We start from the raw sequence: 18,328 nt of genomic DNA on the forward strand, positions 1-18,328 counted from the left end.
ATCACTTTTTCATTAGCTAAATTAAGTCATATGAAGAACTATGAATAGGCTTTTTACTTTCTTTGACCTTATTCAAAATAAAATCGTACTCAACTATTTGCAGAAATGAAAAATAATCAACTTTTTTAACAAAAAAGTCATTTACATGCATATTGTTTTCTTCTTGGTATACCCTTCTTTGATCATAGCTTATATGGGACAAGCTGCGTATCTTTCCAAGCATCATTCCCTTGAAAGTGACTATAGAATCGGGTTTTATGTGTCTGTACCAGGTAGGTTCTTTGCGATATTCTCTACATAGATAGTGCTTATCTTTATATATATCTTAACTTTTCAAAGGCGTCTTTGCGATATTATCTACATAGATAGTGCTATCATCACCAGAACTTTCTCGATAATAAAACAATGTTCCTCTTTAGGATGCTTCCAAAAGTCAAAATCGTTCATACATCATCCAAAATACATGGCCAGATTTACATTCGTGAGATCAACTGGAGTCTGATGCTTCTTTGCCTGGATGTTACAATTGGTTTTCGAGATACCAAGCGCCTCAGAAATGATGCAGGTAACTCCACTATTTTGGAATAATTTCATGTATTGTTCAATCCAATTTCATCTCAAAACTTTGACTACATTAGTGTGCTATATTATTCTATATTTTCGCCTTTGACATGATCAATCATCTTAACTATTAGTTTTGTGTTTGGTGGCGTCCATATCTGTGTCGATGCTTCATAGATCTTTAGCATATGTTTGGTGTATTATCATGATTATTTGTTTTCTTTCGATAAAAAGGTTTGTCTGTGATAACTGTCATGCTGGTGACTACAAGCCTGATGTCTCTAGTTATAGTCTTATGTTGGTACAAAAGTGCTTGGGTAGCTATTTGCTTTCTATTGTTCTTTGGTTCCATTGAAGCACTATATTTCTCGCCTCACCTATCAAGTTCCTTGAAGGTGCTTGGATCCCTATTGCCCTTTCACTCATCTTTCTTATTATCATGTATGTATGGCACTATGGGACGTTTATGAAATATAAGTTCAATGTTCAAAATAAGGTTGCTATCAATTGGCTCCTTGGTTTAGACCCGACTCTAGGAATCATAAGGGTTAAAGGTATTGGCCTAATACACAACTGATTCAATGAAGAAGATGAAGATGAACTAGTTGTTAAAGATTATAGATGATTGTGTGAAGGAGAAAGATGAAGAGCGTTTTATGATTTTGGTTTTTTCTGTTTTGCATATTGAAGAAAGAATGGTGTTCTTGAAGATTGTTGAGAATTGGGATGGGGATGAAGTTTGAAGAGAGAGAGAGGGTGATAATTATTCTTTTCTGATTCTCTTGGTGAATGTAATACGGTGGGAGAACTGACTTTAAGAAAATGTTGCGGATAGCAAGAGTCGCCACTGACTTTTATTTTATCCATTTGGTAAGGCTAAAAGAATAGAAAAAGACCTTTTAAAAGACTTTGAGTTCAGGGGATTGGTTATAAAAAAGGAAGGTGTAAGCACCCTTTGTATCCATGGTTATCCATGGGCTCTTAATTGCTTAGCTCACTTTTTGTTTTCAAAATGTTTAAAGTGTAGTGTGAATAGGAAAAAGATTTGGATAAGAACTTTAGCATGTAAATAAGCGTAGTCTTTTTGAAAATATTCTTTGAAAAGAAGTGGAAAAAAAGTATTTGAAATTGAATGATGAGTAAGCATTTAAGAGCACCTACCCTAAGTTCGTCTTTCTTGTTCTTTAAGATTTTCGTTTGAAAGGGCTATCCATACCATAAGAAAGGTAGGTAGTCCTTTCATTGGATTTAAAAAGGGTCATCGGAATTATCATTCGCCATAAGATTGTCCCTACCATAAAGAGGGGTAGGTAGTCTTTAGGGAAGGATAGAATAGTCATTAACCTTTTTTAGGAAACATGCGGGGATACCCTAGCAATTGGGACAATCATCATTCACCGAGGCAACTTCGAGGGACAAGATCATTTTATCGTAGGCAACTTCGAAGGGACTATGATCTTATGATGATGAACTGAGAGTAACATTTGTTTTGCTTAGGTATCCTCGTATTCGAGGGACTTAACTATTTTCAAACTAAGAAGGCAACAGGCAACAAGAAGGGTTACCCTAAAGGTGCGTGGGTGCACAATCAAGTGATCAAATTCAGATATTTTATCTTGTAATTAGTTATTCTAAGTTAATTCAAGGCTTGCACTCCCTAGGATTACTAACCACGCAGTTAAGAATACAGAAATTAAAGGCAGAGAATATAAGTTCCTACGCTATTACAATAAACACCTGTGGGCAGAAAAAATAAAGGCAAGAATTAAAAGGCAGAAAAATAAAACCCTAAATTATTACATGGCTTTGGGGCAGTTACATAATAAGGCAAAAACTTGCAGGAAAACCACAAGAAATAATTAAGAAATAATTTAGTAGATGATAACCCTGCAAGATATTACAGCAATAATAATAAAATAAAACAAACAAAGGCAAAATTATAATAGGCAGAAATAAGATCAAGGTTATAAAGCAAAAGATTTATGGGCAAGAAACCTAAACCTAGGGTTAATGGGAAACACCTACCTCTTGGGTTATCTATGGTTTTTGAAGTTTGAGGGTAAAAAATCCTAATAATAATTTAAAATAAAAATAATTAACCCAATTCTAATTAATTATCCTAAAATTACTAACCAAATTATTTATCCAATTAAATTACTAAACCAAAGGAAAATAAATTAATTAACCTAATTATAATAATATTTAAACCTAATTAAAATACTAATTATTAGTTAATGATAACAAAAAAGGAAAAAAAGGAGAGAGATAAAGAAAAGACAAACCCAGGTGGTTGGAATCTGGTATGATGGACCTCTGAATGTCCATCGTGGGGATCTTTCTCTGAGTCGTTGGATTTGGATCAAACGCGATCTGACGACTGGTGTCGGAGAGCACATGGGGCGCATGGAAACTGGGTGCACTGGATATCCAACCTTGAATGGCCCGCACACCAATTCAATCATATGACAAAAATTATTTACGCTGCTAAGGTTCGAACCGTGGTTTTCGAGGGTGGGCGCCTTTTCTGCAAGCCAACCGTACTGCAACGTCTTGTTGTATTAGATGCCTACATGTTTCAATAAAATATAAAACAACGCGTGGTAAAATAAATTCAAAGTAAGTCAACATTGGGACCCACTATCACATGTTACAACCAATCAAATGTAAGGGAGAGAAATCTGAATTTTGACCGGCCATTCAGCACTCGCCACCTCGTCGTCTTCAACCTCTAAACCATGCATATTATTGGATAACGATTTTGCTAGGAATTCGCTTCGACTTTTCCATGGATTCTGCATCACTTTTGCGTAGCTAATTCCTGAAAATCTAAAACACGTGAAATAACGACCCAACAAGCGAAATAAAAACCCAGATCTTATAAACCACGTGCTAGGAGTTTGCTGGTGGTGTCGTTTTGCGCTGGAACATCCTTTATGCCCGAAAACGAAAGCTTCCTTATCCAATGCCCTAACAATGGCATTCTCTTATCCCTGCGTTAAAACTTTGAAACGAGGACTCTAATGGACTCTAAACAACATGAGGATCGCAAATACATGGTTAGATTTTACTAAAATAAACTAATACGCCTCATATAAGAAAACACGTGTTCATGAAGATAAAAGGCATGCTGCGACCTTCTGGTTCACCTGGGACTTGTTTAATGGCACATCCTTACTGTATAACACCTCAGGGAATCGTTTCAGTGCTTAGGATTGATCGAAATTGGCTGCCACGAATCCCTTTTGCTTGCCCTAGTTTTTCTTCTTTTTAATCAAAGGAAAACCCTAACTTTTGCACCCCTCTTCCTCTATTTTTTCGTCCCCTTAAGATTGATGAGTGTTCTCCTTATATCGAGGAATGGAATTAGGTCAAAATATTTGGAGAGAATCGCATAAAATCATGTGTTTTTACGGTGAGAAATTTGATCGAAATTTGATTGAAAATTTGCTATTTTTTGTCAATCTTTTGCCAATCATGTCTCCATGAATTTCAAATGATTTACCATGATTTGGAGGTTCAATATTTGACACAAAAATAATCTCATCCCAATCTTTGATTATTTCTAATATTTTATTCAATTTAAATTGAATTTAAGTGATTAAATTCAAAATAAAAATAAATAAGAATAATAAAAATAAATAGAAGGGGCCTATGGGTCGTGGATAAGTTTAGGATTAAGTTTCAAAACCAAAACTTAGGCCCATGGGCCCAAAAGATCAAAATTATTCACTTTGCACTTCATGCATTTTCTCAATTTTGCCCAACTTTAACCATGCGTATCTCTCTCAATTTTAACCCTATTAAGGTGTTCTTGACCATTTTAGAAAGCTCAAGATGTCCTCTAAAATATCATTTTTGTTTCATCTCAATTGAATTTACCATGTTCATGTACCATTCTTTGAGAAAAATGACTTTTTGTTGACTTTCCAAAGGACCTATAATCTTTTGATCCATATCTCTCAAATGAACCCTTTTTAGCCTTGGCATGTGAGAGACAAAGTTGTAGAGATTTCAATTTCCTTTAAGATAGGCTTTAGATGGATAATTTATGATGTTCCATGTGAAAGTTATGGCTGGTCAAAGTTCAGTTGACTTTTAGGTCAAAAACCCTAATTTAGAAACTGAGTTTTGTTGATTTCTGAACTTTCCTTGATGAATCATGATCAACCCTTGATCAAATGATGAATGATACTTCAAAATAAGGATGTTGAACAAAAATCAGGAATTTTGACTGTACTTTGACCACAGTTGACTTTTAGGTCAAACTAGTCGATTATTGACTATCTGAGCAATTGACTGAGTAATCTTGGGAATTGAAGCTTGAATAATGTCATAGAAATAGTTTGAAACCTAATAAGCCATATGAAATCCATTGGAGACCTTGATTCATAAATTTTCTTAAAAGAATGCAAAAACCCTAGTTCAGGAGGTCTTTGATTAGGAGAGTGAGCTTTAGATTAACCCTTAAGCCTTGAACCTCTGTATGAGCTTTGAAGGTAAGATGAGATGGGAAAATTTTGGGGTATGACAGTGAACCCGTTAGGAAATTCTGTTAGTGATTTTCTCTATCTGCAAGTTTCTGTTGAACCGTTAATTATGGACTATGCAGCTTGGTTTTTTAATCGGCTTCCTCTTACAGAATTTATGTTAGTGAGTTTGTATGCTTGTGTGCAGGATTTTCGGTTCGGTTTAATGACGTTGAACTGGTTCATGTGTTCTGATTATGCCGGTCATCTTATTGAAGGGAGTTTATTACGATAGGGACTGCATTTGAGGAAATAGGAGAGTTATTCTGTTATATTTTCCTGTCAATTTCTGTTACAAAAGTTAGTCATGAACCTGACATCACTTAATCCGTTATGAGAGCTGTGGGTAGGGCTGGAAATGAGTCGAGTCGAGTCAAACTCGTCTTAGCTCGACTCGACTCGATAAGAATATGTTCAGCTCGAAATTTGACTCAAGTTCGATATGAACTTTATTTTACGCTCAAACTCGACTCATTTAAAGTTCACGAACTACTCGATTCGGCTCGTTAGGTTCAGTTCGTTAGGTTTAGTTCATTTGTTTCACGAACTTAAAAGTAATTTTTAGATTTTTTTTATATTTGACATTTTAAGGTAATAATTTTTAAAATAAAAATATTGAATTAAAATAAAAGTTATGAAATTAGAATTTAAATTTGTATCCAAAGATCTACAACTCCAACATAAAAAACTATGAAATACCAATCTTTCAAAAGATACATTTGAAACTTTAATTCATAAACTATTCAATTGAAATTTAACTTTGTCTTACAATTTTATCTAAGTCTTTAGGAACCTTAGAACTTTTAATAAAATATTATAACAAATACTACTAAAAGTTTATACATTCATACCATAGAATATAAAATGATTACACCACCTAACCTCCATTAGCAAATTCTGCTATGTCTCCAACAAAAATATCTTTAAATGCTACTGTGAAAGCTTTACTACCATGGTGTCATAGATACTATAAAAGAGACAACCTGCAAAATGAAAGATGCCATAGTTACTACAAAAGAGACTACCTGCAAAATAAAATATGATATTTTTCTAACCAATTAAATTTATATATTGCATTACTAACACAAAATTATCATGTCATGCTATTCTATTCCACCATAGTTTTCATCATCATGATAAAATGAATCATTTGCAATGGTTTCCCTTGTTACACACTACACAGACTTTTCATTTACCTTAATTCAGTCAAATAAAAGTAGACAGTAGACACCTATAAATATGACAGTTGCAAAACAAAACATCCAAAAAATAAATTGAAAGCATAATCACTTAAATTAGAGTAATTATAACTTCAAGGGAGTAATGTAATTTATGTTTGCACTTGCTTTACCTATCAATGAAAATAATAAGTTAGTTTTAATAAATTATCAGTTCTATTTTTAAAAGTTTATATTATACTTAATAATCAAAAGAGAGCATATTACCTTAGGTTTGTTTCTAATTTTATGTAATATTCGAAGCCAATCACCACCACAAGTTAAAAGCTTCGATAGTAGATGAATTTAAAGAAGTTCGAAATGAATCAATAACTCTCCCTCCGGCGCTAAAAGTTGACTCCGAAGCCACGGTAGAAATTGGAATGGCAAGAACATCTGCTGCCATACGCGACAACACTCTATATTTTCCACTATTCAATTTCCACCATTCCAAGGCACAAAAGGACATGTGACCATTATCTTTAGGTTTGTAATTTGGATCATTCAAGTACTCTTCGATTTCAGATTTTACAACAGGAATTGCTTGTTGCTTTTCAACATAATTCATTAACGATGACCACCCTGAGGATTTTTGTGGCTCCAAAATAAGCCCATTTTAATCAACACTAGTTCTACTAGATCCTTCTTCATTGTGCTCACTAGGTGTCATACCCCAATTTTTGACCCTAAGATCATACATCATTCGCATATCAATCATCAATCGAGTTTCAACTTAAAGCTCTGTTTATGGTGTTGTGCTCAATTCATCTGCAAGGGAACCATCGAGCACTAATGTTTTTTAGTTTGTATATGCTTTACTAACCAAAATACCAAAAATATTGCCTTGTGCTTTTGTATGTTTGTGTTTTGTAGGTACCAAGTCAAAATATCCATCAAAAAGGCATTTTTTAGCATTCTTCAGCAAGCAATCGATTGCGTCAACTTGATTTGCACCAGATTTGCATTCTGTCTTCAGTGCAATCAATTGCACCAACTGTTTTTGCACTAAATTCAGGCAGTGCAATCGATTTGCATAATGGAGCAATCGATTGCACCAATGCGAAATTGGAAAAATTAAGGCAAATTTCAGCTTTTAAGGAGTGTGTCACCACTTTCATGTGTGGGGTGAAGCTTCTAGATTGCCCAAGCAATTTCCTACATCATTTTGATCAATCTTATCATGTACCTTCATTGGATGACATACACACCATTGGATCATATTTTTGGCTCCAAATCCATTTACCAAGCCTAACTCCAAACCACCACCAATCCCAAGCCTAAATCCTATAAATAGAGGCATTCACCTCTTCATTCATCAAGCTTTGAAAGCCAAAGAAACTCTTGCCTTTTCTCTTCCCTTCCTTTCTAAACCTCTCACCCAAAGTTCACTTCCATTGAATTAGTAAGATTCACCTTGAATCCTACTAATTTTGAACTAAACCTTCATCATTTCACTCTTTTCTTTTGTTGTTCTTCATCAATTGTGGAAGATCAAAGCATTTGTGGTTGTGTTCTTCAAGTAAACTCAAAGTTTGTGAAAGAAGTGGTAATTCTATTGATCCATTCCATAATCAAAGATGTGATCCTTGGTTGTTTGTGTGTGATGCACCTTTCGTGCTATATTGATGATATTTGCTTGCTTATTTGATGTATTTTCGTGCTCAAGTTGATCCAAGACTACAAGGAGCTTTTGAATGTGGTTCCATCTTTTACTTCTTTTTATTTTGATCAATGAAAGTCTTTGATACCTTGAGAATTCTTATGGATTCTTGGTAAAGACGAGATCGCTACCTATTTCTTTTTGTGTGGTATTGCTTTCGGAGAGTGATCTATATATCGCTTATCTCGCATGCATTAGCACATAAATTGTTGACTGACCTCGTTGTAGGGTGATTTCTACATAAATCACTTGGCGATCTGCTTAACATAGCGCAACATTTCGTGTCCCGAATAAAAAGATCAAATATGGAAGAGAATTGTTTGCGGTTGATTTAAGACTTATGGAAGTTTATTGTGTAGTCACTATGATTTTATTAAGCTTCTGATAAACTTTCATTGAATTTAAATCCGAGAACATCCTTCACTCACCATCGATCTTCATTACTAACACTTTGATGACATACTTGACAAGTTTCAAGATGGTCATCTTTAACAACTAACAATTAAATTCAATTTCCGTACTTTATTATATTGTCCTTTATATTTCTCGCTTTATGCTTTATTTTATCATTCATCATGTTTATGTTTCTGCTATTTTCTCTTTGTCCATTTGGATGCTTTGTTTATGTTTCTGTTATTTTCTCTTTGTCCATTTGGATGTTTTATTTCCGGCATTTTCCTTTTCTCCACTTGGACCATACTCTATTTTTGTGCTAAAACATTAATAAACAACTAAAAATCTAAAAAACACATAAGGCCCTATGGACTATTGGTTACTATCCTGAGCATTTTGGAGACTTGGACTTTTGGAGTTAGTACCTCTGGACCCTATTATTATGCGGTTATTCTGTCTGTCTGGCATTGGATTGTTGTCTGTTTGTGTGTGCAGGTATTTCCTCGAAAGCCCTTGATGGTTAATTCCAAGGTGTCATGATAAGGATTTTACCCAAAAACAGCCGTTACTCTGCCCGATTTTCGTCAGAATTTTAATGTGCTTAATGCAAAGTGATGCTAAAGATAATAAGTTCATCTGGATCCCCAAGTGGTAATGTGTTGGTTTAGTGTTGGTAGTCCAAAGGATGGGAAATCTACCTTGACTCTTAATGTCAAGTGTTGGCTTCTTTTTGGTTAGATCCTTCTTTCCTTAGCTTTTATTTTATGCTCTAGGATAGCCTCTTCATCTCCTCCCCTTCTTAGATTTTCAAAATCTTCTCCCTTTTTTCAAAAATCTTCTTATTTTTACAATATCTTTCAAAACCTTTTCTTTAAAAAAATCTCTTGCCCTTAGTGGCTTTTTCTTCAAAAGTTTAGACACGGTAATTATTGTAGTGAGTTGCGATACCCCATGATTTTGAGATTGATTGATAAAATGAGATCTTTTCCATGTGAGAGAGCTAGAGGCATACTCGTTGATTTTCATCCGAGTTGGAGCCCTTCTTTCATTTGTGATGCAAAGAAATCATTTGTTCTCATGATCAAGATCAATGGCTGAGTATTCTCTTTGACGATGATAAAGTGTTTATTCCTTTTAAAACGTTCTCCCTTTTAAGCGGAACTACATTAGCTCTGACTTCTCCATTGCACCGAGGAGGTATGTAGGCACAAGATATAATTTGTTGTCGAGCTTGTTTTTAAAAAAATAAGCAAACCTCTTCTTTGAACACACACAACATAGATTTTCAAAAACATTCCTGTGGAGTACCACAGATATGAGGGGTGCTTAAAACCTTCCCCTTGTATAATCAAAACCCGTACCTAAGATCTCTCTCTTGTTTTAAACTTTGGTTTTTATTCGTTCTTTTCCCTTTTCTTTTGGAAATAATAAAGCGCGGTGGCAAATTTCACTGAAATAATGAGTCGAGTCAATTTAATGGCTTCGTTCTCAGATTTTCTCCGCTACACTAGGTAGATCAACATACTCTTTGTACATGTCATCAAGAGCAATACGCACATTTTCTTTATTTTTTATAGCTTCCTCTTCCGGATAAATTAATGGAAAACACATGTAAACACCCATCATTTTGATTCTAGGGTCCAAAACAGAAGCAAGGGACATAACAAGATTACATTGACTCCAATATTTGTCAAATTTTTCCTTCATCGCTTTTTCCATTTCTTTCATAAAATGAAATTCATCATTGAAAGATTGATATAAAACTAGCTTGATTCGAAACACCTCAGCAAGATATAAGTTAGCAGTTGGATATTCACTACCAGAAATAATATTTGTAACAACATTAAATACCTCTAGCAACTTGGAAACTTTTTCAACTTTTCCGAATCATCATCATCTAGAAGAGTCGTATAGTTTGGTTCTTGATCTTGAAAACGAGGAAAGACTTCTTTGAACTGCATTTCAACTGACAACATTTGATAAGTGGAGTTCCAACGAGTAGGGCATTCAAGAATTAATTTTTTACCACTAAGCTTTAGTTGTTGAACTATTTGTGAGAATGTTTGCAACCTTGCTTCAGACCACTACGCCAAATAAGCTATTTAATAGCGTTTTTTTTGTCTTTGATAGCACTTAAAAGCGCTATTAACCGTGCCGCTATTGTAAATATTTTTTGTTTAATAGCACTTTAAAAGCGCTATTAAAGTACTAGTTGTTAATAGCGTTTTTCCTTAAGCGCTACTGAAGTGGACATTTTGTGCGTTTTTTTAATTGATTTTGATAGCACTTTTAAACTAAGTGCTATTGTAGGGCACATGTTTGATAGCACTTTCAAACTAAACGCTATTATAGGACACATGTTTGATAGCACTTTGATACTAAGCGCTATTATAGGGCACATATTTGATAGAACTTTTATAAAAAACGCTAATATATGGGACATGTTTGATAGCACCTTCTCTAAAAAGTGCTATTATAGGATGTTTCATTAATATCACTCTTTACAAAACGCTATTGTAGTACCTTTTTTTTACACAAATTCACTCTTTTGGTGTGCAAATATCAAAGCGCTAAATTCAATTCAATACGAAATAAGGCTTTAAGTTAGTCATTTCATACATATTATGATCCATCAATACCAAATAACATTTTTAACCAAATCCATTTGTTTAAATATCATAACATATATAGAGGGCATTTAGTGTACTAAAAAAAGGCATTTACATGGAAAATTTGTAGATGCATGCATTCTATTTAAGAGTACTTCAATCCAAATCTCAAAGAAAATAGTCATATTCTCTAAACAAAACACATAAGAAAACAAGAAAGGACAACAAAACAACACCAAATAGTAATCACCAGTGTTGACTATTTTACATTGTTAATGCTTTCTACATTAAGGTGCCACTCTAAGTACCAATTTTCCTAAACATAGATACAAATAATTATATGGAATTATAAAAAAATAATTATATCATAACTAAGTTAGAGAAATCATCTATTTGCATACACACCCTACTCACACTAGGCACATCACTTAAATGCAGCCCAAATACACACTCATTAAGACGGGTGCTTCAACATGCAATGCAATTCCTTAATACTAGATCCATAAACAATCGCTTAGAACACTCCATCAGCTAGGGGCACAATTTCAATTGCTCCACGGGAAAAAAAAAATCACATTAAAAACAGCACATTTGTAACACAAGAAAAGATCAACAAATTAAAAAATGTACAACTAAATGCATAAGAAACATTTAAGAACTCAATTTTTTGCTTCATAATCTCAATATAACAGTACTTTACTGTCCTTCATATGCTACCAATGATGCACTTTGTCAAATCAACCAATAATAAGAGGCCTTGCTGTCATGTAAAACTGAAACAGTAACAAATAACTCATATAGATAACTTGATCATGTAACTGTTTGGTAAGAGTTGTCCAAACCCAGGTCTACAATTGTAAGGTTATGTTGAAAGGCAAGAGATGAAAAGATTAAACACTACCCTTTTTTAACTAATAATTAACTACTCCAAATCCTAATTAAATAGGATAATTTTAAATAAACATGGAAGCTAATTTTAAAGAGATAATCTAAGATCCTAAAAAATAAAAAACTAATTGTATCTAAAAAATAAAAAACTAATTGTCTGTTACAATCTAAAGATACTTCAAGTTAACAATTATCAAGATGAAAACATTTTAATATCTTCTAGTCCCCATTAAAAGTAAAAATAACCAAATAGGTGCATTTCATATATGCAAGATATGTTTCATATCAAATTGTCATAATAGAAGAAAACATCTTATAATACCACATCCTTGTCAGGTGATTAAGCATGAATACATCTATTGAGTGGTTAAGCCTTGAGATACAACTTATGCTTCATGGTTAAGCTTTGATAATTTTGCTATTATCAATTATACTACATCACCGTTATATTCAAAGTCCTTATATTGATGCATTTAGAGTAAAAGTTTAGTTCAACACCAATTTTATGTCTAAGATCAACTAGTTCGATAAGAGTGCCAACCACTCCTTCTTAATGAAAGGCTCATAACTCAATGAAAGTGATTACATGTATGCCCCACATTAAAAAGTTCTGCCAACATGAAAGTGCTATGCTCATATAAGAATACCTACTCATTTTTAAACTGTTGCAATGACATTATTATTATTATGGTTCAGCCAGACTTAAGACATCTCTAATTTTCTTCTACAATTAATTTTGCTATGTTTCATACATTGGCATTTCCTAAATTTTAAACTCTACTATTTTATTCTATAAATTAATTTAGCAGACATAGAGGAAATTGTTGTTAATGAATGGGAAACATATTTAAGTAGTCTTTGACATGGTCTAAAATATATAATCATGTTAAAACCAAAGACTGCTAGAAGAGATTAGTGCTCCCATTAATACAACTCAAGAAATTATTCATCATTACACAAATGATTATTGCTTAAAGTAAAATTTGGGTTACCTCAGAGAATCTTATTAAACTTGGCTTCTTTCCTACTGGAGGTGATTGATTCACACCATTTGAGCAACTAGCAACCTTGATAATGTACCAAAAGAGGCCAAATGATCCAGACCTACACCAATATCATATATGTTTCCCAAACCATATCACAAGTAGCAGGTGCCAAACAAAATTACCTAATCAGATACCAAACCAAAAAATACTGTACCAGTTATCAATCTAGATTATGTACCAACATCAAGAAGTAATTAATTAACTAATCAGGAGACTTTTCCAAAAACAATAGAACTAATTAACAATCAAAGTAGCCCGTTATTTTTTAATCTAATACACTAATATATAATACTCCAAATAAGAAATGTCCATCCCTGTTTCCAAACCACCATCAAGGGACTTTCTTCCCTGCTCCCGCAGAGAAAAACTTTGCACCTACATTGTTCGTTCTAAATGAGACCGTCTCCACAGAGATTCCTACTTACATATATAATCTAACATCCCTACTCCAAAACCATGATATTTCTTAATTGTAAACAAGACTTCCTTCTCATACCTTATCCATGTATGTTGAATGATAGTTAGCCCATTTAGATTAGTATGTTCAATTTTTTGGTATAAACCAATCAAATTCTCCCCCCCCAAAGCATAGGATTGTATCTTGATTCTTAACACCTAAAAAAACCGATAAGGCTAACGCATATATACTTATGTATGTTGGTAATGACTCGTTGAGAAGCATTTCCTTAAGGATAAATAAACTACTGAATTGGAAAAGAAAGATTATAGGAGTATGAAATACTTATTAGGATTGACGTTGCGTACTGTACTCTAAACAATAGATCTTAATATCTTGACAAAAAATCATTGATTTAGTACAAAGATCATTAAGGAGCATCAAGCTGATGCATAAATCTATTGGTTTCCCATTAAGCAGAAAGATCAAATTTGAGGAGGTCCGTTGTTTCCCGTCACGATGTCCTCAAGCAATGAAACTGAAAGATGAGCTTCTCAAGTATCAGAGTGGAAATCAGTGACATGAATTACTAAGTGGGAAGAATCAGGAGCATAAGCATGGAACAAAAAAGGAGGCAAAGATTGGTTCAAAGTGTTGAAACACCATAGCCAGATAAATTGATACAAACATGTGAAAATAATTGAAAAAGTCAACAAATTTATTAATAGTGTTACATTAAGAACAGAGACCGTTAAGAGCAAAGGAACTTTTGAGACTATTCACGTCCAGGATGCCACCGCAACGAGTTTACAATAATCAACAATTAGGGATCCTAGTTTTCTTTTATAACTAGTCAACAATTAGGGAACCTAGGGTTCTCTTATAATTAGTCAACTATCATTAACTTCAAATCGTTCAATTTTACAACACAGAGCAATAATATGAGAAAAGAAAGATTACCTGATACCAATGAAGAGAGGGACGATGGTGGTGAGCTGACGAAGGGATGCGTTCGATCGAGAATGAGTTTTGTTTGTTCTTTCTTTCTGGTGTTTCCTCTTACTGTTCGAGTGGTGAATTGGAAGTGAATCTGAATCAAATGTCTTTTCTATTTTTGGTGGTGATTGGATAAAGCCACGGTGCGAGTTCTGGGCTGACAAAGGGAGAAGAATGCGTGGCTGGGTCGGGGGTTCGACGGCGTGAGTGAATCAAAGGAAGGAAGGTTCGACGTGAGTAAATCAAAGTTGAAGGAAAGTTCGACATGGCTGGGTTGGGGTTTCACGCGTGAGTGGGTTTTAGGTTTGGAGAGAGAATGGATGTTTTGGTTTTTGGTGGTGAGTGGCCAAAAATTGTGCTCCAAAATGAAAATAATCCGCCAAAAATGTTTTGGTTGTTTTTTTTTAATTTAATTTTATTATTTTATTATATATTCTATAAAGTCAACAATAGCGCTTTCTCATAAATGATAACATAGGGTAGTAAAATAATAGCGTTTTACAAAAAATGCTATCTTAGTGAAGAATATTAATAACGTTTTAAAAAAAGTGCTATCTTAGTGAAGTTTAATAATAGCGTTTTTTCACAAAGTGCTATCAAAATCACATTGTATGTATCCTATAATAGCATCCAAACATAAAGTGCTATTATAAATCTGTTTGTTTCCTTTTTAATAGCACTTTCTTTAAAAGTGCTATTAAATTAGGCGATACAAAAAATCAATTTCGACTGATCGATGAACTTCACACTTTCACGCACGTTTTCAACTATATTTTCTATTTTCCCAATACCATCTTGAACAAGCAAGTTTAGTATATGTGCACAACAACACACATGAAGTAACTTTCCATTTAACACTAACTTTCGGTGCCTTAAAATCAAAACTTTTAACTCTTTCAAACATCTATCATTGTAGAGTGCATTATCCACTGACACACTAAATATTTTATTTTCAATGCCCCATTCTTTAAGAAATTTGAAGATTGCATCAGCAATATAAACACCACGTTGTTGCACCCCAAAATTTGCCCTCTTTTATACATGCTATAAGTTATGAATGACGTTTATTTCGTCGTTCGAAAATCAAGAAAAATAATAAAGTGTTCCGTTATTTCGAGATCATTAAGTCAAGAGGTTTGTGGGATGAATTGCAAGATAGAGAGTCATGATAAAAGGGTATGAGCTTAAAAGAGAGCATCGTGTCCGAGGCGCCATTATATTTGCAATTTATTGGTGGCTCAACGTACGAGTTAGGTTTGAATGAAAGAATTGAGATTTGAATTAGGGTCCCAATTATTCGAGAATGAGTTTGATTTGATGATATAACTAATCCTATTATTCAAATTTCGTTCAAGGCATTTTGTTCCTCAAGGATTCAAATCAAGTTAAGATCAAGTTAAGATCTATGAGTGTTATTTTAAGACCATCAAGATACAAAGGCTCATGTTCATTCGATGGTATAGTTTTAGACGACCAAAATTCTTCATTCAATCCCGATTCAATGTATGTTCACCATTTAAAAACTCAAAATCAATAGTCATTCCTTGTGTTTTTAATTGGATGAAAAGGTTTAATTTGAAAGCGCATCCAAGATTTATTCGGTCATCGAGGTCATCATGAATTTAAGCTTCATTGACGTATTATCCAAGTTTCATTCATTTTTTTATGTCATTGGGATCTAGATGCAAAATTGAAAGAAATGTTGTTGAGAGGCCCATAAGAAAGATATAAGTCCAAGAGATAAATTCAAGGTTTTTACAAGAGAAATTTACAAGATTACATTCAAACATTCATTCAAAGGCAATTACAAGTTCAAGTCCAATCCATATACATGATTATCCATTACAAAGAAATTACAACAAAAGAAGGCCTATTGTTCTAATGCCCAAAGGCCTGCTGCAGCAAAAAGGGGAACTGAACCGAGGTGATCCTGTGATTGAAGTTAACTGGCCGAAAGAACCGAAACTGGGCAGTAGAAAACCTGTTCATAAAATCAAGAGACTGCATCAGAAGAAACCAGTGGCAAGAGAAGTGAAATAAACCGAACAAAATCTCAGCTTGCAAATAAACCGGGTCGACATAGCACACATTACAAAAACAGGAAAACCGATAGCAGAAGGGGGAGATCAATAACATTTCACGGGGGATTCAACAGCAAGAACAAAATAAATTCACTCAGAGAAATCTTCAAAAAAAACTCTAACAGAAACTTGTAACCGAATCGGTAACAAAACTTTTTTCAGGACCTTCACTCTATCGATTCCCATTCAATCTTCTCCACACCTCAACCTTCTTCATCATTCATATTCACGAACCCGGAACAAGAATCAAGAAAATTGGAAAATCAAAATAAATAAAGAATCGTAACTGAAAGCAAAAAGCTGAAACTCACCTCAGAACCTTCATCTTTCTCTTTCTGGATACATCTTCTTCACCTCTCCAAGATTCAATCGCAGAAATCTCCAATTCCTCCCTCTCACAACCTTCAAGCTCCCTCGATCCATCACCTTCAATCTTCAAGAACTCACCAAAGATTCTGCAGGATTACATCATCTTATCCATCGAACCACTAACACTCTCAAACGCATACTCGTCGTTGAACCTTCAACGGTGTTGGTTCGCAGCAACGCTCATCACGTTCGCAGTTCAACATCCACTTCAAGCGAAGCGTCAACACCATCAGCACGGCAAGCATTTATAACATTGACTATCATCAATAACACAAAGTTCGCACAAGAATCAGAAACAAGTAAAAGGAGATTGCATAGGATATGAAAAGAGAAAAAGAAATAAGAGATATCTGAGACGTGGCTAAAGAACGGAGGAATTCCGATGCCGACATCAACCGCTTCTCATCACCGATTCATCATTCGAGTCGTCGTAGACATCATCTTCAATTGTTCATCCTTCAAGATTGTTCGTTAGAGATGAGGCAAGAGAGCGAGGTAGATAAATTCAAATTCACGACGGAGAGATCGAAAGTAGAGACGGAGATGGAAGAGTTTCGTTCGGAGGAGAAACCAATTTTGACGTCGCGCCATCGTCGTGTGCGTTTGTGAAGGTCTGAGTTCATTCCAATGGTCACATTTTTAACCTAATTCCCCTTTTAATTTAGGTCTATTTAGTTTAGTGTGATCTGTCATTAATTGAGATTAGCTGATTAAAAAACCTGATTAACAAGATCTAGAGGGTGCTATAAGAACCATGGATTATCAACCTTGGGCCATACGAGTTTCTGCGCTATACCCCTGGCCCAAACATGCACCTCCTTGTGTTTTTCTTGCCACAATAACTTCTGATGAGCCAGCAACCTCCCAATGGGCCCTGCGCCCTTAGCACTTTCACACCACCATCTTCAACTTGAAACCCCCTTGTACATATTTGTTACATTAGATGTAATTGTTCTAACTAGTTTTGTTTCTTACTTCTCTTAGTTATTAAAAATGCTATGAATTCAATAATTTTGCGTGATAAAATCGATAATAATCAAAAGCATGTAATATTTTGCTTGTTAGAATTTAAATGTTTTGTTATATTGTTCAGTTGTAATTTTTTGATAAAATACCATGAAAAATATTATGTTTGATTAGATTTCTCGCATTGATAAAAAGAGATAATAAAAAACATGTAATTTTTTGCTTGTTAGAATTTAAATGTTTAGTTGCATAGTTTTGTTCTATTATTGTTAGATGAAAATGTCATTAAAAACAATTTAATCTTGTTAGGTTTTGTTTTAGAATTTACTTAGGACTTAATTGCTAGTATTTTCTAAAGCGTGCTTCCTTGTTATTACTGATTCAATTGTTGAGAAGTGCGAGGTACTTCGAGAGAGCCTTCGATTGTGATTCGACTTGCTTCGTGTTCCACTTTATTTGTGGGACACGAATTCGCTTCTGATCCGACTTGACTTATGTTGTATTCCACTTTATTTGTGGGACACGAATTCGCTTCTGATGCGACTTGACTTATGTTGTATTCCACTTTATTTGTGGGACACGAACATATTTCCGATCGATTCATCTGATCTCTCATTCA

General features: G+C 34.2%; 1 long non-coding RNA gene across 1 annotated transcript; it reads right to left on the reverse strand.

Moving 5' to 3' along the window:
• Positions 1-16,021: 16,021 nt before the first annotated feature.
• On the reverse strand, positions 16,022-17,438 carry LOC131646176 (uncharacterized). The gene is made up of 2 exons (XR_009297326.1): positions 16,686-17,438; positions 16,022-16,274 (listed from the first exon to the last, which is right to left on the reverse strand). It is a non-coding gene; the product is annotated as an uncharacterized LOC131646176 (long non-coding RNA).
• Between the last annotated feature and the right edge of the window lie 890 nt (positions 17,439-18,328).

Source organism: Vicia villosa, linkage group LG2 (assembly GCF_029867415.1).
Source record: "Vicia villosa cultivar HV-30 ecotype Madison, WI linkage group LG2, Vvil1.0, whole genome shotgun sequence".
Taxonomy (NCBI): domain Eukaryota; kingdom Viridiplantae; phylum Streptophyta; class Magnoliopsida; order Fabales; family Fabaceae; genus Vicia; species Vicia villosa.